This window comes from Panthera onca, chromosome C1 (assembly GCF_046562875.1).
Source record: "Panthera onca isolate mPanOnc1 chromosome C1, mPanOnc1 haplotype 2, whole genome shotgun sequence".
In the NCBI taxonomy this organism is placed as follows: domain Eukaryota; kingdom Metazoa; phylum Chordata; class Mammalia; order Carnivora; family Felidae; genus Panthera; species Panthera onca.
Genome location: NC_138346.1, coordinates 214,642,442 through 214,664,589, shown reverse-complemented (window position 1 = coordinate 214,664,589; position 22,148 = coordinate 214,642,442). Strand labels below are relative to the sequence as shown.

Sequence of the window (22,148 nt, the reverse complement as noted above, 5' to 3'; positions counted from 1 at the left end):
GAACTCACGGACCGCGAGATCGTGACCTGAGCTGAAGTCGGATGCTTAACCGACTGAGCCGCCCGGGCGCCCCGTTAACTGAGCCATCTTTACGGTGCATCTGTGATCAGGTTTATTTTCATGCTACCAGATTCGTGTTTCTGCCTTCTTCAAATGGGGCCCAGCTTAAAAAAATTTCCTAGCCCTTCGTTTGATTTTCGTGCCCTCAGTGGCTTCTCAAACACATTTAGAAGCTTCACAACGAGCCTCTAGAAGATCAGTTTCGTGAGTCCCCAGGGTATGTCTTTCCTGAGCCTTGATGTGTGACTCACACAATGAACGCCCTGTTGTGCCCTTTATCCCCCTGCCCCTAATTTCGCCCAATACGTATTCACAGTTGATCTTCTCCACAAACAAGGAATAGCTTTTCTTCCATAAAAGATACAAAGAGGTCTCAGACATGGTGTCCTCCCACGAGGATCGCATTCTGGAACTGCAAACCTCAGACTCCAGGAAAGGGTGGTGGGAGGCGGCAGATCGCCGGATCTCCCGCTGCGAGGTCCTGGCCAGCGGCCCCCTCCGCATGCTGTCCCACCGCTCCTCGCCGCCGCTGGCCCAGCTGGGCACTGTGTGCCGGCACCCGCTTTTACCGATGAGGAGACCGCTCTGGAGTGGTTAGGAAACTCCCCCAAATCCGGATCTAACGCCAGGGACTCCTGTTCCTACGTCTCGCAGGAGAGCCTCTGCAGCCACGAGTGCTTTTGGTGTATGCCTGCATGCCTGCGAACATGACCCCCATTTCTTCCCTCTGCTTCCCGCCCCCTCCACCCAAGGTCTCAAACTCAGAAAGTGCCCATTAAGGCAGACTTTTGCTTTAAGCTTGGGGAATTGGCCAAAGGAAAAAAGAAAGAAGCTCCAGATGCTAATTAGCTTCGCTTTTTAACTACAGATGAGCCACTTTTTGAATTAACTGGTGGTGAGAGTCTCAGAGATGAATGGAAATATGTGAAGATGGCCGGGGAACCGGGGCCAGACGCTCCTGTAATTAGGCTCCCGGATCTGTGTGCCTGGAGAGTGAAACGTCAGGGGAACAAAAAGCCATGGGGGGATTATGTGAATAACTGTGGAAACTGTCCTCCCTTTCCAGGAGGATTATTTTCCAGAGCCCTTCTGTTTTTCCTAAAAGAATTAAAACAAACACGTAGCTGGGTTTTGTTTTTTTTTTTTCTTGTTAGTTGCATCGTATTGTTTCTGACTGTAACATTCCTATTCCCGTCTGCACTCAGCATCTTATCTGATCACACCTAAAAATGCTGTAGGGCAGGAAAAATAAATTCCCCTCTACCCTTCTAGATTCTTGACTGAGCACCCCCACCCTCACCCCATGATAAAAAGATTAACAGGAGAAAAACAAATGTAATCACTAAAGTGTAGGAGCCCCGCAAAGACAGGAGATTCAAAGAAGCCGCCAGAGCTGGAATCTCTTCTCCTTGGACAAGAAACAAAAAGTGTATGAAGGATTGACAAGACAAAGGGGTCTGGGTGGGGGTAGTAAACTAGTGAAGAAGTAACAAGGCTTGTTTATACGGCCTTCTTGGCCCTAAATTCCCTGTCTCTGGTGATCAGGACGCCTTCTGCCCTTCTGGTGCAGGGAGGGGTACCTTTCAAATGTGAGGTGTAGCTTCTGCCTTCCGTGGGACAAAGGAGGTTCACAGTGTCCTGCATTCATTCACGGCTGTTTCTCGAATCCCCTTAATTGAAAATAATCAGGGGGCTCCTGGGTGACTCAGTCGGCTGGGTGACTGACTCCGGCTCGGGTCATGATCTCACGGTTCGTGGGTTCGAGCCCCGCCTCGGACTCTGTGCTGACAGCTCAGAGCCTGGAGCCTGCTTCGGATTCTGTGTCTCTTCCTCTCTCTGCCCCTCCCCTGCTCTCTGTCTCTCTCTCAAAAATAAATAAACATTAAAAATTTTTTTTAATTCAAAATAATCAGTATGCCAAAGTGGCATATTTGGGGACGACATAGGCTAAACCTCTACAATGCTGAGTGCCAAATTTGACTAGGAAGAGCCCACTGGAATCCCAGGGAGGTTGGTGGGTGGGATATCGGTGGGCAGCTGGGGGAAGGGGACATTTTATCACAGTGAGGTTACCTGGCAGCTGCAGGAGTGAAGAGTGGCTCAGGGAACAAATAATCTTCCCTCTTACGGAGCGTGTTGAGCCGAGCAAGGGTTCTCATGGGTGGGAACAGAAGTTCATCTGGTTTCCTGCCTTGGGAACTTACAAAGAGGACCCCATCCTTTTCGCCTTAGCAAGTAGAAGGGCCAGCATCTAATCTCTCTGTTTACTCTGATTTCCTAAGAGTGGAGTGGTGAAACGAATTTATTTATTCACTAAACTAATTTCTTTATACCCTTGTCTGCATTCCAGAAAGGACCTAACAACATACCTGAGCCCTGAAAGAGGAATCAGGACACTGGGGTTTTTCTTTCCTCTCTGCCCCTGACTGTGTGACGTTGAGCAAGTCACTGCCTCTCTCTGCATGTTTCCCGTCCCGTCCACGAGAGCAAACACTGAGCAATTACTGCATGCACCGGGCACGTGCTAGAGGCTCGTCTTGTATCTGTGTTAATTCACTTCATTCTGTCCCAAACAAATCATTACGTTATGTATCTTTCTGGATTTGTTGGTGCAGTTCTGGTCCATCGTTGTAATATGGGCAGGATGAGTTTTTGTTGCTTTTGCTGTTTCAAAGAATGCTGGATTTTCCTCTGGCTCCTTAGGAACCAGTACCTGATGCCCCCAATTTGAAACCCAAGCTATGCCATTGGGTTCCATTGCTGATAGGACCTTGTCTTTGCATGCTGGAAAGAAAGGGAAGTCTGCAGGACTGGGCCCCTAGGGAGAAGGGCACCACCCTGAAGATGGGGGAGAGGAACTACGGAAGCTGTCTGCCCTTGGAAAATCTCCAGGCCTTGGCCCCCTCGGGTCATTATCTTTTCCTGGTTGAGGGTTGTTGGGGATACATACTACCTATTCCCAGCCAGGATGGCTGTCAGAGAACTCAGAGCAGTCAGCCCATCCAAGGTCGGTCTGTGACTTCTGGCGGCTTCTCATTCTGGTACTCCAACCCTCCCCCCCACCCCCATCCCACCGCACCCCACCGCTCGCCGCTCCCCCCTCCCCCAGGAGTCAAGGGCGGCCCTGCAGGAGGCCTGCCCTCCTCCACCCAGACCTCCTTCAGACTGCCTCCTGCTGCTCAGCCCCCCTTCCCAGGCTGGAGGTGGGAGGAGGGAAGGGCAAAGTGGAAGCAACCAGCGGGCACAGCCCTGGGGTGGACCCGGTGGCCGGCTGGGCGGTCCCCATCCAGTGGCCCAGGCTCCGCCTTCACCAGACGTGATCTGCCAAGGGCACCACCAGCGCATGGGTGGTTGGGGGAGGTTCGGTGTGTGGACACGATGGGTGTGAGTGTGTCTGGTCACCGTGTCCACAGCGTGTGTCAGTTTACATTATTGAGTGTGTGGGCGTGTGTCTTTGTGAAAGTGCATCTGTGTGTGTCTTTGATCTCTGTGTCTGAGTGCGTGTGAGGGGGTATGTGACTTACTGTGTGTCAGTTTACATAATTGTGTCTGAGTGTGTAAGTGAATGATGTGTATGGGAGTGTTTGTGAGTGCAAGTCTGTGACATTCGGGGCTGGGTTGCCTCCTCTGGCCCTGAGATGCTGGGGACAGGGACACCAACGTCATCGAGGGTTCGGCCCCCCCCCCTGCAACTCGGCTGCCTGGATGAGGGAAACCTCATCCCGGGTTTCTTCAAGATTCCGGAAGCTCAGGGCCTTTTTTCTCCTTTCTGTCCTGGCGTGCACTCGGCGAGCTGGGGCCCGAGGGAGGCTCAAGGGGCTCGGCTGAAACACTGGATGCAGTGGGAGACGACCACCAAAGAGTGGGCCTCAAGCCCCTTTCCTCCACCCCATGCCCTCCGCGCCCGCTGGGACACCCCTGGGTGATTCTGAGCCTCACACGCCCCTCCTTCTGTTGAGCTCCGCGGTGGCAAAGCTTGAAGTCTCGTGTGGCCCCAAAAGCACATTCTGAGGGACGTGGAACATTGCAGGGCAAGAAGCGTAGCAGCCCGGTACCCAACCAAGCTGGTTCCGAAGCTCGCTCTGCCGCTGCGTGGGGACGTGTGTGCCCGTGAGGGTCTCCTTGCCCTCGGAGCTTCGTTTTTCTCGTTCACACCCCGAGGAGAAACAGCACCCCCCTCGCAGGGCGATGCGCGGATAAATCGGAGCGAAGTGCAGGGGGCGGTTACCGCGTTCCTGCCCGAACGCCCTGCCAGCGCGCACACAGTTCATTGTAGCGAATGGATGTCCTAGGGAAGGTCCCTGGCAAACCCATGTAGCTCCCGAATCCGACACGTAAGGGGGAACCCCGATGGAAAGGAAGGCCCAGCGGCCGGGGAACAGCCTGCACCCTGGATGGGAGCCCAGAGCCCGGGATGGCCGGTTAGGCGAGTGACCCCGGCTCCCGATCTGTGACGGAGGTGCGGTGCCCCGCCCGTTCTGGTGACTCCCGGGGAACCCCGGAGCGGAAAGCGGTCCGGCGGACCACCAGCCCTCTCTCCCTTTGCAAATGGCACTTTCTATCCTCTGACTACCAGGCTGGAGCGGGGCCGGGGCCAGCGAGCGCACGCCGCCCGGGGTCCCGCGGCGGCTGCGGGGGGGGGGGGGGGGGCCGGCTCCAGGTGCACGCGCTACCCGCCCGGCCGGAGCAGCGGGGGGTCCGGGGAGGATTTGCAGCGGCGTCCGCTCCGCTCCCCGCGGCCGCTGGCTCTCCGACGCTCCGCCTGGCTGGGGCTGCCAGAATTTGCCGACGGTGCCCGCGGCGCGGCGGCCCCTGGCCCCGCCCCCGGCCGGCGCCCCGCCCCCGGCCCCGCCCACGCCGGGCCGCTGTCCGGGCCCCGCCCCGGGCCGCGCCCCTCCGCCGCTGCCCCGCTAGCCCGCTCCGCGCCGCGGGCCTGCCCTCAGGCCCCCGCGGGCTCGGCGCCGCCGCCGGGAGGCTCGAGTAGCTCCGGGACCCGCCCGCCGCGTCCCCTGGGCAACCGTCTCCCGGGAGCTCGGGCCCCGCCCCCGGCACCCACACCCGGTACGGAGCCCACCTGTGCGGGCGTCTGCGGGGTCCCAGTGCCCCCCTGCACACCCAGCCCCGCCCAGCGCCGGGCTTTGTCCGCCTGGGGCGATCGGGGTCCAGGGGCGTGGGGGCTGGGGGAGGCGCGCGCGTCCCGGGGCGGACCGAACCCCGCTGGGGAGGCCGAGGCAGGGGGCCACGCTCGCGTTGTGATTCTCTGGTGCCGGCTGGTTCACGCTTTCCTGCTCTCCCGATCTCCACGCATCCCTTTTGTGCCTCCGGGGCGGGGGCGGGGATGCGGGGTATCCCGCTGCCGTCCTTGATGGGTTGAGCGGGGGCCCTGAGCCGGGCTCCGGACGCGGACGCGCCTGTTCTGGGCGAGCTGTTTACTTGTCAGGGGCCCGGCAGTTGCCGTGCGCATCTTCCCCTCCCCCTGTCCCCGATTCGGGACGAAGCATCCTGCGCCGTGTCGGTTCCTGGCGTTGCCTCGCAAGCTTTGCCCTTGAACCCAGAGGGCTGGAGGGCGGCGGACCCAGATCCCGAGGTCCTGGGCAGCGTTGAGGGCCAGAGCAGAAGACGCACCTTCCTCCGGGAAGAGCCTCCTCCTTGGCCGCCCTCTTGTGAATTCTGCCCCAGCTCCCTGTTTCCTGACCTGAATTCCTGAGGACTAATTCCTTCTTGCCTCCCCTAACCCTTCCTTCTCGCGGCTCCGTCATGCTTTCTGCTTTGTCTTTGCTCGTTTTGAAAGTGCTTTCTCTATAATCATGTTTCATTTCCCTGTGACGGAGCTGCTGAGTTTTTGTCCTCCTGTTAACTCCATTGGTCAGCAATGGAAGTTATTTCTTCCTTGGCTCTTGGCACTGACTTCTCATTTCTCTTGGGAAGCCCTTGCCACCTTCCCCTGGATGCTGAGCGAAGAGACCCTTCAAGCCCGCGTTCCTGGGTTCCTGCAGTAGGGTCCACGGGGTATCCTTCCAGGAATTAGGCTCTCAGCAGTGAGAATGCCAGCTTGGTCCTGGGAAATACATTCTTGGAACAGACACCTTTTCCAGCGGCTTCCCAGCACTGGGCTTTTTGCCTGTGGAGAAGCAAGTGGTTTAAGTTTCCTGCTCCTTAAGAGTCGTCCCTAGCCGTGCCCGGTGGGCTGCAGGCAGGAGTCGCCCCGCCGTGGAGGTAGCTGTGCCCTGGGTTGGAGGAAGGGGCGTGTCCGACTCTTCAAATCCAGCCGGCTCGCTTCCGGAGCTCAGGTGTCTTCCAGTCTTTGGGGTTAGATTATTCCCAGCAGTGGCCCACGGAGGGAGGAGGGGGGAAGAAATACCGCAGATGCGGTGACTGGGCCGCCGTCTTCCCTACACGCTCACTCTCTTCATCTCCAGGAAGCAGGGATGAGTCTTCCTGTATGATGCAATGTAGGACTTTATTGGGACCTCAAGTTCAGGAGTCTGCTTTTTGCAGCCGTTGAGTGGAACTTGAACCCAGGCTCGGCTCAGATCACTTACTTTGCTTTCAAAACCAAACAAAAGCAACGAATAACTCGAAAAACCAATGAGTCATCTGTGTGTGTATATATGTATTCCTGCCTCAGGCACTGGAGATGCTCCTGTGGTTTGCTTCAGCAGCACCCAAAGGAAGGGGCTGGGGGAGGGGGGCGTCGGCACAGGTGGTTCTCAAGGCTCATCAAGCAGGATGTGATTGGTTTGCAAAATGGAAGCCTAGGTGAGACAGCTGAAGTCCTGTAAGGGAATGCATAGGCTTGTGAGACTTCCTCTTTCAAAAATTTCATTCATTCATTCTTTCTCTCTCTCTCTCTCTCTCCTTTTTCTCCCCCCCCCCTCCCCAGACAGATAAAGGAGCTGAGAGTCAGGTGGGGGCGGAATGGTGCTCAATGATTCCAAAGCATCTTTGATCTGCCAGACCGAGGGGCCTTTGCTGCTGGCCATTCTTGGATCATTCCAGAGAGGTAGGTTGGGTGATGAAGCCAAGTGTGTGGGCAAAAAAGAGATGCGATTTTGCAGAGAGCTTAGGAAGGTGAACAGAATCCTCCCTCCCTGACTATCCAGTCAAAAGGAGAACCTCTCGGTAGGACTAGAATGCCGAAAGGAACAGAACAACCCGGATGTGTTCTAGGAACCAACGCGAGGAATCCGACTAGACCTCGGCCAGCTCCCCAAGAGAGGGATGTTGCTGCCTGCATAAGGAAGCGGGGGAAGGGGGCGGCTGTGCTCTGAGCCCATGATTAAGCTGCAGCATTTGGGATTTGACTTGCTTCAGTCGTGGTAGAGTTGGGCTGGCCTGTCCGGGGAGAGAAAAATGAAAACACTCTTCCGAAGGAAGTGTGTGGAATTGTGAGAACTCAGCATTGCTTCTCAAGGCGTCTTTAAGGTAGGGACTTGTCTGTTTCTCAGAGAGTTGACAGTCACTCTGTCAGTAAGACAGTAGTCCTTGGAGCCTCTCGGATGTTTGCTGGGGTATGAATGCAATCCTTTCATCGTGCAAATGAAGATACTGAGGCCAGAGATGGACACTGGCTGAGTATTAGCTGAACACACACCCCCCCGCCTTGGGACCTGGGGCTAGCTGGGTATGGTTAGCTCCCAGATGGGTAGTCACAGTCCCTTCTGCAAGCCCTGGGAGTGCATATGTATTCCCCGTCTGCAGAGCACATTCCTCCTTACCTGGTGCTTGAACAGCTACTGTCGTTTCTGATGGGAAGGTGCACAGGGTTACAGCATATGGTGTCATCCTTGCAAGATTCCCCCCGGCCCCACGCCAACCTCATTTTCTCTCTGTCTTCGTCAGTACTCTCCAGACTTCTTTGTTGAGTGTGGAGATCTTTAAAAAGATCAGAATACTGGGTCAGCTGGGAGGCTCAGTCGGTGAAGCGTCGGACCTCGGCTCAGGTCATGATCTCGCAGTTGGTGGGTTCGAGCCCCGCGTCAGGCTCTGTGCTGACGGCTCGGTGTCTCCCCGTCTCTCAGCCCATCCCCCGTTGGCACGCTTTCTAAACTCTTTCTCAAAAATTAATAAACCTTAAAAAAAAGATCAAAATATAAGCAGAATTTTGACCTATAAAGTAGATAAAAACAGAGCGCCCTGTGGTACAAGTAGAGACTGGCCTAGGATGTCCACTCAGCCCCCTATCCCACTTCTGCCACCCTCTGAAGGTCTTGGGGTTGCCTCTGTGGAACTCGCTGGAACGTGGTCAAAAACCACGGACTGTGTAAACCCTCCATTGGGGGATTCTCTTCTACACACCTGTTTACACCCCTGTTTTCAATAGCTTGATTCTTGTTTCAGAAGATGCCTTTTAATAATTGTTAACGCTCACGCTTTTTTATTAATTAAAAAATACCTGTTATCTGTTGAAAGTTTGCAAAAAAAAAAAAAAATTAGCATAACTCTTTTATAACCCTGCCCTCCCCATCCCTCGGAGAACCATTGTCTCCTGGATGGAGTATCCTCCCGCAACACCCCCAGAAAGCCTTCTGTGTGCGTCTCTTTGGACACTTGATTTTTATGTATTGTTAAATATTATTGTGAACTTCCACGAAAACGTAACTGACTGCGTGCATATGTTTATCCTGGCTCTGTTTCAAAAGCCCACTAAAATGAGATTAAAGGAATAAAAAAGGAATAAATCCTTAAGGAAACAGAGCAGGAGATAGGATTGAGGAGGAGGATGTGAGTAAACACTTTCGGAGACAGAAAGCAGGCCAGTGAAAGAGATGGAAGGCTTGGAATGTTGAATGTCCTGGGCTGTGGGGGGAGGAAGGCCCATGGGTCCAAGGACCCACCAAAGGCCCAAGAGTGGGGCTACAGTGTTCCCGATGACGGGGTGCAGGGTGGGCTGGAAGAAGGAAGATTGACTGAAGGTGTCATAGCAACAGACCCCTCCCTCAGCCCACATGGCCAGGTGGCTCCCTCCTCCGCCCCAGCAGGAGACGCTCATTTTCCCCCAGGTCTGCTGAACTAGGGCAGCTCAGGCCTAGCCTGGGGTGGAAGGAGGCTGTGTGGAGAGCAGTTGGGGGCGGGGGATGGGGGGACAGGAGGAAGCACTGTCCTGAGAACAGGAAGATTCGGTAAAAGTCTGTGTACTGAACAGTGAGACCCTCTCCTGGCGAGCTCCCAGAACATGGCAGCCTAGTTTCTACTCTTCTCCAGCCAGGGCCTTGAAGAACTTCTCTCTGAAGAAACTGACCTCACAAGACAAAAGGACCCTCAAATACTGACTCCGTGGGAAAGCTAGCTTGCTATTTTGTCATTTCACAGCAACGCCTGCCAAGCGACTGGCCTTACCCGTGCACAAATAGCTTTTGGTGCCTCTCTCTTAAATTTGAATGGGCAGCTCTGGATTATCCCACATAGAATAAAGCCTCTAGCATGAAAGACAGAGACCGAAACAAACAGAAAAAAGGGAGTCAGAAGTCATTAAACATGGTTGTTTAAAAATAGGAGTGCTCTGGGGCGCCTGGGTGGCTCAGTCGGTTGAGCATCTGACTTCAGCTCGGGTCATGATCTCACAGTCCGTGAGTTCGAGCCCCACGTCGGGCTCTGTGCTGACAGCTCGGAGCCTGGAGCCTGCTTCAGATTCTGTGTCTCCCTCTCTCTGACCCTCCCCAACTTGTGCTCTGTCTCAAAAATAAATTAAAAAAATTAAAAAAAAATTTTTTTTTAAATAGGAAGGCTCCTAAAACAACAATAAGCTCTTGGATATAAAAGCTATAATAGTAGACATACCTGGCTGGCTTGGTCGGTAGAACATGTGGCTCTTGATCTTGGGGTTGTGAGTTTAAGCCCCACGCTGGGTGTAGAGATTACTTAAAAATAAAATATTTAGGGGCACCTGGGTCGCGCAGTCAGTTAAGCGTCCAACTTCGGCTCAGGTCATGATGTCACAGTTCGTGGGTTCGAGCCCCATCATCAGGCTCTATGCTGACAGCTCAGAGCCTGGAGCCTGCTGCAGATTCTGTGTCTCCCTCTCTCTCTGCCCCTCCCCTGCTCTCTCTCTGTTTCTCTCTCTCAAAAATAAATAAACATTCAAATAAAATGTTAAAAAACTATGAGAGTAGAAGCAAAATTTTCAATAGAATAGAGCTGGAGATTGAAAGATAGATTTCTAGAAAGTAGAACAAAAAGACTTGAGAGATGGGAAACAGGAAAGAAAATGAAAGAAAACTGGAGAATCCATTCAGAATGCCCAATATCCAACTCATAGGACGTCAAGACAATGAAGGGAGAAAAATGAAGAAGAGGAAGTTATCAAACTACAGGAAAAAATTCTAGAACTGAAGGAGCTTCTACATTAAGAGTCTCTGAGTAGTACTCAACAATGAATAATAAACAACATACAAATAAAAGCAAAGTATGTACTACTGGGCATCATCATGAACTTTCAAAACTCCAGAGATAGAAATTACCAGAAGCCAACAAAAAGAGGCCACAGATAACAGAATGACACTGGACCTTGAAAAATCAACACCAGAAGCTACAAGACAATGGAGCAACTCTTTCAAATTTCTAGGGAAGTTAATTCCCTGGCAAGAATTATGTAATTGTCATTCAAGCAAAATAATGGGATAAGGGCATTTTTTAAGATGAGAATTTTCCAAAAAAAAAAAAAAAGCTCTCTGCGTGCACACGCACTTTCGTATCCCTATGCAAGGAGACTGCTGGAGATTATGCTCTACGAAAATAGAGTAAACTAAAAAAGAGGAACAAGTGATACAATGTGTGATTATCTCTTGTTCTCATTTGGCTCAGCTTCCAAATGGCTTTCTATGTTTCAGCTTTGAGTTTTGTGAGTACAGAGAAAAATACCTAACACCTACCACACCATGGGAACTGAAAAAGACTCATTTCCAAGCTTTCTCTGTAGCCAGCACCTGCGACCTAGACTTCACTGATAACCTGCACCTATGCGGTATTTTGAGAGAGGAGAGGGATGAATCGTGAGCTGTATCCATGGTTATGCTGGTGGCAGCAATGATGGGCTGCAAGGTCAAATTCTTGGCACAGAAGTGGCAGAGGTCCAAACTGGCATTCGGTACTCGGTAAATAGGCAACAGAGGCAGTTTTGCCATCAGACATGCATCATGGAATCCAGTGTACTAAGTTTTCTTTCTTTTTTTTGCTCGACCTTTTGTTTTTCCTGGAGTTGGTAAGCACCTCATGTTTTTATTTACTATGTTTTCCATGTACTAGTCACCAGTTGTTCCTCAAACTCTCCAAAAGAACTATGAAAATTCCTCGTAATGAAGCAAATAAGTCAGGTAATCTGTCAGCTCCTTTCCTGCTTAATCAGTGGGAGTTAGCCTCTTTCCTTGCAACCGAGAACTTTGGTGGAGAGAATGGTGAAGAGAGTTCCCTAATAGTGGTGAAGCAAAGTTCCAATGCTACCACCGTGCAGCTCATCTAGAGAGCAGGCAGGCCAGTTTGGAGCAGGATGGCTGAGGACTGTAGGGGGCTGTCTCCAAGAAGAAAAAAAATGAAGATGATGGATTATCTGACATATTTACCACATTATGGAGTTTTATAGTTCTGTTGGAAAGTTTAGGGAAGAAATACAAATTTGGGTTTTTATAATGTTTATTTATTTTGAGAGAGAGTGTGTGCATGTGTGACTGGGGGAGGGGCAGAGAGAGAGAGAGAGAGAGAGAGAATCCCAAGCAGGCTGTGCACTGTCAGCACAGAGCCTGACTCAGGGCTCAATGTCATGAATGACAAGTTCATGACCTGACCCCAAACCAAGAGTTGGACACTTAACTGACTGAGCCACCCAGGCGCCCCTAGTTTTGTTTCGTTTTAAGAGAGAGAGAGAGAGAGAGAGAGAGAGAGAGACCTGGGGAGTGAGGCAGAGGGGGGTGGAGAGAGAGACAGAGAAAGAGAGAGAATCCTAAGCAGGCTCCAAGCTCAGCGTGGAGCCTGATGTGAGGCTGGATCCCATGACCCTGGGATCGTGACCAGAGCCAAAATCAGGAGTCAGACGTTCAACCGACTGAGCTACCCTGTGGTTTAGTTTTGAACAGTGTTTATGTGGTCATAATAATGTAAGCACTGAAGTTGATTAACCAAAAATTATCACACAGCTATGTTCAGAACATAGAGGAGAGGACACGTGCGTGTGTGCAAGAAAGCACAAACTCACCTTCTAAGGGAGAAGTTAGAAGTTGAAAAGCCCATTGCTTCTCGGCCTTTTGGCTAAGATCAAGTGTAAAAGTTGAAAACCCATATAAATCTATTAATCAGAAACACAGAGATAAATACTCAAAGAAGCAACCACAATCAGGGGTGATAAGTTTGGATGCTCAGGGCTGGGGGCTACTCCTTTTTTGCTGCAAACATTTTAGTTTTTGTTTTGGTTTTTTATTTTTTTAATGTTTATTTATTTTTGAGAGAGAAAGAGAGACAGAGCATGAGCGAGGGAAGGGCAGAGAGAGAGAGAGAGAGAGAGAGAGAGAGAGAGAGAGAGAAACAGAACCTGAAGCGGGCTCCAGGCTCTGAGCTGTCAGCACAGAGCACGAAGCAGGGCTCGAACCCACAAACCGCAAGATCATGACCTGAGCCCAAGTCAGACGCTTAATTGACCGAGCCACCCAGGCGCCCCACAAACGTTTTAGTTTTAATTAATTTTTAAAATCATGCTTGTATAACTTTCATAGATAACGAGCTTCTGGAATAATTATTATGATGTTCAAACCCACTCATATTATAGCTGTTTTCATTTTCGGCATGCTTTCTGAAATGTTTTGTCCACAAATAGGTGTTGCCATGGTAAATGGATGCGCATTTTTTGTTTCAGTGAGCGTGGGGGATATTTGCAGTGCTGTGTAGCATACACAGGTGTCATCTTAGTGACTATATTTTCTCCGATTAAGTTAATTATGATAGTTTCCCTATTAGTTTTGGTTTTCCACTTTCACAAACAGTCCCACAAATGAATGTCTTTGTATATATCGCCTTGTTTGGCTTTTGACTTACTTCCTTAGGACGGTTCCCAAATTTCCCAAATTGCCAGATTTGAGACCGTGGATCTTTCATTTGATTTTGGCGTGTAGTGGCAGGGGATTCCACTTGGGTGCAGGCCCGTGGCCTTGATGGGTGGGCCGTGAGCTGAACGTGATAAGAGATGGTTGGGATAGAATTTTTTTTGTAGGATAGTTGGTTCATTTTCCTGATGACAGCAGAAGAAGTCAGGAGTCTGTCTCTTGCTTGTTTGTAAATTTTTTAAGTTAATTTATTTATTTTGTGTGCGAGAGAGAGCAAGAGCTGGGGAAGGACAGAGAGAGAGGGAGAGAGAGAATCCCAAGCAGGCTCCGAGCTGTCAGTGCAGAGCCCTATACAGAGCTCGAACTCACGAGCCATGAGATCACGACCTGAGCTGAAATCAAGAGTCGGACACTTAACCAACTGAGCCACCCAAGCACCCCTCTCTATTTTTTTTAAAATTTTTTTTTAACATTTATTTATTTTTGAGACTGAGAGAGACAGAACATGAACGGGGGAGGGGCAGAGAGAGAGGGAGACACAGAATCAGAAGCAGGCTCCAGGCTCTGAGCCATCAGCCCAGAGCCTGACGCGGGGCTCGAACTAACGGACTGCGAGATCGTGACCTGAGTCGAAGTCGGCCGCTTAACCAACTGAGCCACCCAGGCGCCCCAATATACCAGGTCTTCTTTATCCATTCATCCATCGATGGACATTTGGGCTCTTTCCATCCTTTGGCTATTGTTGGTGCTGCTATAAACATGGGGGTGCATGTGTCCCTTCGAAACAGCACCCCTGTATCCCTTGGATAAATGCCTAGTAGTGCAATTGCTGGGTCATAGGGTAGTTCTATTTTTAGTTTTTTGAGGAACCTCCATACTGTTTTCCAGAGTGGCTGCACCAGCTTGCATTCCCATCACCCCTCTCTTTTTTTAATAGAACAGAATTTCCAGAGGACTTTGCTTCTCAGTCTTCAATGTCGGTTTGGTCTTCCTCCATTGGGGATTTTTTTTTTTCAGTTTTAAATATCCAAATTAAAAGTAACCGTTCTAATTTTTTAAAGTTTATTTATTTTGGTAGAAAGAGAGCATATGCGGGAGGGGCAGAGAGAGAGAGGATGCCAAGCAGGCTCCGCACTGTCAGCACACAGCCCAACGTGGGGCTTGAACTCACGAACTGCGAGATCATGAGCCGAAGTCAAGAGTCGGATGCTCAACCAACTGAGCCACTCAGGTGCCCCAAAAGTTACTGTTCTATTAAATCATATGGCTTCAAGGGAGACACATTTAAAATGGGAGAGAGTAAAAAGAAGAAGAAAACAAAGAAGGAACTGAGGGAGGCAGAAGCGGATAGACAAGGAGGCAAGTTCCTGTCCTCGGCTTATCTGCCAAGCAGACGTGGGGAAGCCTTTTGCACGATTTCACGTAACTTATCACATCCATCTCGGCCTTCACCCCTCCCATCCCGTTTTCTCCTGTGACAGGGGCTCACGGTATCAGACAACCCTCCAGACAAGCCCTTCCTTCCTAGTCTTGGGCATGGTTCTGGGGATGTCTGACTTGGCTGGCCTCCGGCTTCTGGAGACTTCCCTCCCATCCCTTCTTTGGATACATGTTCCTCCTCCAACTGACCACCACTGGACAGTGGCTTCACAATAGAGGGCAGAGGACAGCAGAGGCACCGCCCGCGTGGCAAAGGCCTCCCGTTTGCTGTGGCTGACGTCCCTTTCCTGGGGTGCGGAGACCCTTTCTGCCCTCAAGACTGTGGTGGCCTCTCGGGTGGAGGATGCCTGCTGGTCTGGGGCCTCCCAGGGAGACACATTGAAGTGGTTTTCCCAAAAGATTCTGTATTTTGGGAGATCTGCACATCTGTCCTAAAACTGCACCTGTTGGGGGACGCTGGGCCACTCAGCTTTCCTTCCGGTCTATAGCTTCCGTTCTTTCTCAAGAAGATTCTTAAGGACAGGAAATTTCAAGGCTGGGTTTCTGGGATGCCTGTTCCTCGGTTGTTAAGGGCAGAGGCTCGCGGTGTTTTGTGGCAGGTAGGGCCCAGGCTTTCCCTCGCGAGTCTAGCCCTGCCAGCTCTTGCCTGGGGCCCTGGCCTAATTGCTTTCCCACCTCCATTCTTGGCTCCCTCCCTTCCATTTTCCTCACGGCAGCCAAAGCAATTTTTGTAAAGCATAACATCAGGCCATATCAATCTCCTGCCTGAAACCCGCTGGTGGCTTCCCACTGCGGTGATAAGAAAACCTGGCTCCTCACGGTGGCCACAAGGCGCTGCAGGCCTCCCTGCCTCTCCAGTCATCTCCCCTCCTGGTCCTGGCCTCCAGTTGCCTGACCTCCTGCCTCAGGGCCTTTGCACTTCCTGTTCCAGCTGCCTCAACCCTACGTCCTGGATCTCTGCCTGATCTTTCTCATCATGTGGGCCTCAATTCTGACATGATCTCATTCGAGCACCCTTCCCTGACCCGCCACGCAGAGGAGACCCCCCCCCCACAAGCCCCTTTTATTACCTTCCACCTCTTCTCTGAAATCATCTTGTTATTCATTTTTCTTTTTATTTCCTCATTCATTTTTGTTTTCTCCTGTTAAACTAAAAACTCTGTAAGATCAGGGACGGTGCCTGTCCCGTTCATTCCCTGATGGGCACAGTCCCTGATGCTCAAAGACATATTTGCTGAATGAATGAATAAACAGGACCCGCAGCCTGCACGCCCCTGGGCTGAAAAGGTCCCCTCGCGTTCTTCTTCCCGAGGGTCCCCAGGAAGATGTGGTTATTGAATCATCTCTGGGCTTTCCCTGGCTGCCAGAGCAGCAGGTGGATTCTAGAAAGCTCTTTTAAGACAAACACCCAGGAGCTCCACTGGGAAGCAGGGCCTCTGGGTAAAGCCCCTTTGGAGTTTGCCTCTGAAGTGTCCTCTCTCCACATAAGTTAGGCAGCAGGAGAAACAGCCATTTCATTCTCCATAGCAGAGAGTCTGGGAACCAGAACACTTATTAGAAGGACTATTTAGAGGCTGAAAAGTACCTGAAAATAAGCCCGGGTCAGGAGGCACAACCAGACTCTGCTCTGTTCAGCTTGATGCATAAGGCCGGCCCCTGTGGCTCCCTGTCCCTTGTCAGGGTGACAGCTGGTCTCCTTACCTCCCAGCCGGGGTTGATGGTAGACATCAGACAATGTGTGTAATCACCTTCTAGATGTTTCTGAGATGCCTCTTGAGCTCTTTGGCTTGTAACCTTCCTAGAGTTAAATGTTTTGTCCCAGAGTTAAAAGAAAGGAGCACCTCTCTCTCCGGACAGAATCCTAGCAATTAACTCGGGGGACCCTTAGACACTCACTCTAGCGTAGCATGCGAAGGAAGGTACGCGGCGGGTCTTGGCCCAGGCGGCCTCAGGGAGGAGGGCGTTTATTTCTCGGATAAAGCAGGATACAACTTCCCTTCTCCCTGCGGCTGGTCCCCGGCCCAGAGCCTGCTGAGAGTGACTCATGTGTTCCCTGGGGAAGCAGCTCCCGGGGGCATGTGACACGGGCACCAAAAAGCCTGGCTTTACATTGACCAGGGCTGGGCAGCTCCACCTGTTCTGAGCGGCGGGCACGTTTGCCACGACTGCCGGAAAGACACGGAGCCCTGCCACACCCGGGAGGCACAGGGCGGCTCACAGCCGTAACTAACATGCAATTTCAAACGTGCAACTCCAAAGGAAAGGAGCGGGAGTCCGGGGCTCGGCCGAGCCACCGGCCAGCAGGTCTGCTGGCCCAGGGGTGGGGGTGGGTGGAGGGGGTGGGGGTGGGGCTAGGGGGTTGGGGGGGGGGCTAGGAGGTGGGCCGCCACCCCGTTCCCAGTCTGGAGGAAGCACCATGACCCTGGCGTACTGCCTCCCCCGCTCGCCCTCCTCTCTTAGAAATAAGTGGGGGCCCTTGTAGCACGCCCTGCTGCGGGCTGGGAAGGACGGTGGCGCTTTTATGCAATCTTGGGGGAAACTCCCTTGGTGTCCGCTCAGGACGCAGAAGGTCAGACCCCTCAGACCTTCGCAGCGGGAGAGACGGCTTCAACCTTGGGCCGCGGAGGGTGCGTCTAGCTGGGCACGTCTCAGAACCGCCGGTGGGGGGGATGGTGCGCTGCCGTGGCTGAGACCCTCCGCCTTCCACAGCCGTTCTGGGCACTGTGCTGGCCAGAAGCGGGAAGGTGAAAGGGATTGAGCGACCTGTTGGACGTTTTTCTTTGATCTTTTATTAACGAGTCAGATGTGCACCGAGAAGTCGGCCACAAGAGTCTGGCCGACTGATTACTCATGGCTCATCTTTGGTGGAAGCCACTCCAGTGCCTTGAAGGCGGGCTCGGCCTTCTCCTACCCCCTCTCTCCCGGCCATCTCATACGCCTCGGGGTGTAGCCCGCTGACCCCAAATTATGCCTTGAGAGCCCCAAAGACCTCTCCCCTAAGCTCCACACCGGGGAGTGCTCCTTGGCTGTCTCCTTGGGGGTTTTCACCGCCAAGAGTCCATATGTCTGAAATGGACATCTCGCCGTTTCATTGCCCCCAAATCTGTTTCTCCCCCACGCTTGCCCGTCCAGTGTATTTCCACCACCCCTCCAGTGTCCCAAGCCCGCACCTGGCTGTCATCCTTGCTCCTTCCCCCGCGACCCCATCTCATCGGCCCGAGCTCCTACATAGATCTTGAGGGGCACCCGGGGGGCTCAATCAGTTGAGCGTCTGCCTCTTGATTTCAGCTCGGGTCATGATCTCATGGTTCGTGGGTTCGAGCCCCACACTGGGGTCTGTGCCGATAGTGTGGAGCCTGCTTGGGATTCTCTCTCTCTTTCTCTCTCTGCCCCTCCCCTGCTCATTTTCTCTCTCTCTCTCTCTCTCCAAATAATTAACTTTCAACAATAGTTGAAAAAATAGATCTTGATGCCCTGCCTTTCTCATCACCGGGGGCACGAACCTCCCTACCTCCCCATGCGCACACTTGCTTCTTTCCTGTTCTTTCACCCTGGGGCTGAGGCATCATTTTGGATGCGAATTGGATCCCCTGGCTCCTTTGCTAAGACCGCCCATCACTCTTTGTGTGACACCCAGGCATCTCCCCTGTAAAGGCTCCACAGGACTTGGTCCCTCCTGACCTCTTCAACCTGTCTTATCCCATGGCCTCCCCTCCCTGCCCCACTCGTGCTCCAGCGGCAGTGGCCTGCCTCCCATCCTCCCTGGACGCAGTCTGGTTCTCTGCTCTGGGGTCCTCTCCTCGGAGGGGCTTTTCCTGGCCTCCCTACAGAGTTCTTTGTCACATCGCCATTTGGAGCACTGCCTTCACTGTGTTGGTATAGCGTGTGGTCATTCTTCCTACCTACGATGTGCTTGGGTATTAATGTCTCCCCAGCTGGAGTGTAAGCTTCTCCACCACCATCTTCCAGCACCTCGCACGACTCCTGGAACTTAATAAATACTCCTTGAGACTCATAACATCTCAGACTGAGCCATATGTACAAAATAGCAAATCCAGTAATCCACGAGTGCCAATTATTTCCATGAGATGAAGTGACCAACGGTAACTGAGAACTCCTGCATTCAGATCCAGGAAATTAGCCGGGAGAACCCGGCTTACTGTGGGAAGTATCTAGAACTTACTGTGGGAAGTATCATTGGCAGCCAATGAGCTCGGTGATATGACCGCCGAAGGACTTCCTTGGGGGGAAGGGCTGAGAGGCTCTTAGACTAAACAATGGGAGTCTGGTACCCAGAAAATTCTTCGGCAGTTGGCCCGTCAGGCCCCACCCGCAGCATCTTGTTTTCTCAGAGTACCAAAGTTTGGCAAGAGTCTAAAAACTGTGTCATAGGGAGAACAGTCAGAGGTCCTGAGGCCACCATCCAGCAGCAATAGCCATCAGATGACAACCCTGTGTGCCCCTAGATGGCACTACAAAGATCAGGGTTGGCTCTTAGAGGCAGGCCAGTTTCCAAGGAAAGAACTTGCTAAACACCAGACACTTCCTAAAATGGAACACGCAGCTGCAAGTGACAAAAAAAAAAGAGAAAGAAACACAAAAACAAAAAACTCAAGCTGCTCTAAGTTAAAAACAAAAACAAAAACAAAAAAAGCAGGTAGGGGGCAGGGGGAGTTTTTGGCTGAGAGAACTGAGAAGTCCAGGGATGGAGTCTGGCTTCAGGCATGTCTCCATCCAGGAACCCAAGGACGCCTTCAGGACCTACTTGTACTCTCTCTTCACGCCGAGCTCTGCTCTCCTCCACGGTCGTCTTTTCTCAGACCGCCCCCACCAAGGGCAGCGAGAGGTGGTCACCAGCAGCCCTGGATGGATATTCTTTGCTGCTACCCCAGGTGGAAATACCCAAAGAAGTCCAACGTCAAAACCCACTGGGCTGACTTGACATTCACATGCTCATCCTGGAATCACTGTAGACAGTGATTGGCTGGGCCCGAGCCCCCTTCCTGGTTCCAGTCCAACCCCTGTGGCCAGGTGGGTCTCAGGCCACGGGAGCGGCCAGGAATGAAGTCAAGCCATCTGAACCACTGGGACTGGGGGTGTGTGGGGTTTGTGACAGTCCCCAGCTCCCAGGTGAAGAAACTGAAAACTGCCAGTACCCAGAAGCCCCTCGTACCCCTTTCTCCTGGGGCACCTGCCCTCCTTCTGGGGGTAACCCCTGTCTCTTCTTCTGCCAACGTAGATTAGTTCTGCCTGTGTTTGTTCTCCGTGGAGTTGGAACCATGAGCACATATTCTTTCGTGCCTGACTTCTTTTGTTCAGCTTTATGTTTATGAGATTCACTTATACTGTTGTGTGTATTTGTAGACCGTGCATTCTCATTGCTCTGGAACATGCCGTTGGGAGAAGATACCGTCATTTATTTTTCCATTATGCTGCTGATACGCACTTGGGAACGTTCCAGTTTGGGGCCATTACAAAGAGCAATGCTGTAGACACTTCTTGTTCGTGTCTCTTGGTGCGCGTGTACTCGTGTTTCTGGCGAGCGAACACCTACGGTGCAATTAATTGCTGGCTCACAAGGCACACGGGTGCTCAGCCTTAGTAGACACTGCCAAGAGTAGAGACTTCGCCAAAGTGGTTGTACCAACTTGCGTTCTTGGAGCAGCGCGAAAGCCCCTGGATTAGTCGGTATCTTTGTCGCGTACGTTTGCAGAGAGAGGAGTCAGCTTCATAGACAGTTCGGGCTTGTTAGCAGCTGCATCTGGGTCCTGGGCCCACAAAGAGAGGGAGGATTCCTGCTGCCTCCTGTCCCGCCTCTGGCATTTGATTATGCCCCGCCCGCACCCTCCTGTTCTTCCTTTCTTAGGGATGAGCTTTTTAAGGGCGAGTTTTCCCTTGCACCCCGCACGGGTGAGTGTAGTTGAAGCCTTCATTTCCGTAGCGCTAAGGGGCAGAGGAGCAGCGGCGCCTTGGTCTCCGAGCACCCTCCCTTTGGCTGGAGTCCCGAGGAGCTCAGGCCACATGTGCTCATCTTGACCTCAGGATCGAGTGGCCACGGGTTCCCCTGGCTTCCTGAGTGTGGCCACAGGACATTTAGCATTGTTAAGTGGATTCTCCAGGATTTTTGACTGTCCCCCACATTTTGAATCAAAAAGAAAGCCTTTGGCCTGGTCATTCTCAGAAAGAGGAACCCAAGTAGGATGTGGTTTTACAATCAGAGGAAGTGGATCCCAGCAGTGGTTACAGGGTGATGTGCCCACGTGCTGCAGCTCCGAGCAGATTCAGCACCAGCCGTTCTGGGAGGGGGGGGTCCTGGGCCCAAATGGCAGAGCCCAAAAGAATCTCTCTCTTAAACTAAATTGCTTTCAATTATTTTTTTTGAACGTTTATTTATTTTTGAGCGAGAGCGACAGAGCACGAACAGGGGAGGGGCAGAGAGAGAGGGAGACACAGAATCCGAAGCAGGCTCCAGGCTCCGAGCTGTCTGCACGGAGCCTGACGCGGGGCTCGAACCCACAAACCGCGAGATCATGACCCGAGCCGAAGTCGGACGCTTAACTGACTGAGCCACCCAGAAACCCCATTTTTCAATTATTTTTAAAAGTCATCGAAATCTAGGAGGATGTGACCTTAGGGTAGGGAAATATTTTTCTAAAGAATAAAAATCATAAAACACAAAGGAAAATATTTGACCACGTCAACACTGCAAACTTTTGCTCACCAAAAAGACACTAAAAACGGAGTGAAAAGATGACCTGGACCAAAAGAAGACATTTCCAACTCCTTTAATCAACAAAGGAACTGAATCCAGAGTATATGAAAGAAACCCTGTCAACCAATAAGAAAAAGACAACCCCACAGAAAAAAACGGGCAAGAGTTAAAAGCAGGCTATTTGCAGAGGATACAGGGAAATGCAAATTAAAACAACCAAAGAGCATTCTGTGACCATCAGGTTGGCGGAAATGAGTAAATGTGATGACCCCAAGGGCTGATGAAGGAATGGAAGTAAGCAGCAGACCGTGGTGGTGGTGCCATTGCCAACGGGCCCCTACGTTAGTCAAGTTCAAGGTGTTTGGCTCTCTAGGTTATTGTCATGATGTGACAGTTCCACTCTGAGGTATATATATATACATATATATATATATATACACACACACACACACACACACACACACGTACCCTGGACCTGTGCTGTCCAGCGAGGCAGTCCCCAGCTGCACGTAGCCCTGGAGCACTTGAAATGTGAAGAGTGATGGGGCACCTGGGTGGCTCACTCCATTAAGCATCCGACTTCGGCTCAGGTCATGATCTCGCAGTTTGTGAGTTCGAGCCCCGCGTCGGGCTCTGCACCGACAGCTCGGAGCCTGGAGCCTGCTTCGGACTCTGTGTCTCCCTCTCTGCCTGCCCCTTTCCCGCTTGTGCTTTCTCTCTCTCTCTCTCTCTCTCTCTCTCTCTCTCTCTCTCTCTCAAAAATAAATAAACATTTAAAAAATGTGAAGGGTGATGGAGGAACGGAATTTCTAAACAATTCGTTTAATTTTAATTCATTCAGATCTAAGAAATGGATACTCCACTCATTTCTTGGAAACCTTTTAAGTATATCTGCAACAACTTGAGTC

At 51.8% G+C, this 22,148-nt stretch overlaps 1 protein-coding gene across 5 annotated transcripts in view; it reads left to right on the top strand.

Moving 5' to 3' along the window:
- PIK3CD (phosphatidylinositol-4,5-bisphosphate 3-kinase catalytic subunit delta) overlaps positions 1 to 22,148 on the top strand; it is a 54,992-nt gene that overhangs the window by 17,916 nt on the left and 14,928 nt on the right. For 2 of the 5 annotated variants that reach the window (XM_078452459.2, XM_078452454.2), the window contains exon 2: positions 6,944 to 7,063. The exons of 1 other annotated variant lie outside the window; for it this stretch is intronic. The gene's annotated coding sequence lies outside the window, so the exon portion shown is untranslated. Of the gene's footprint in view, positions 1 to 4,974; positions 5,122 to 6,943; positions 7,064 to 22,148 lie in introns of those variants that run through there. 2 more of the 5 variants (XM_078452456.2, XM_078452455.2) reach the window with 2 other exon arrangements.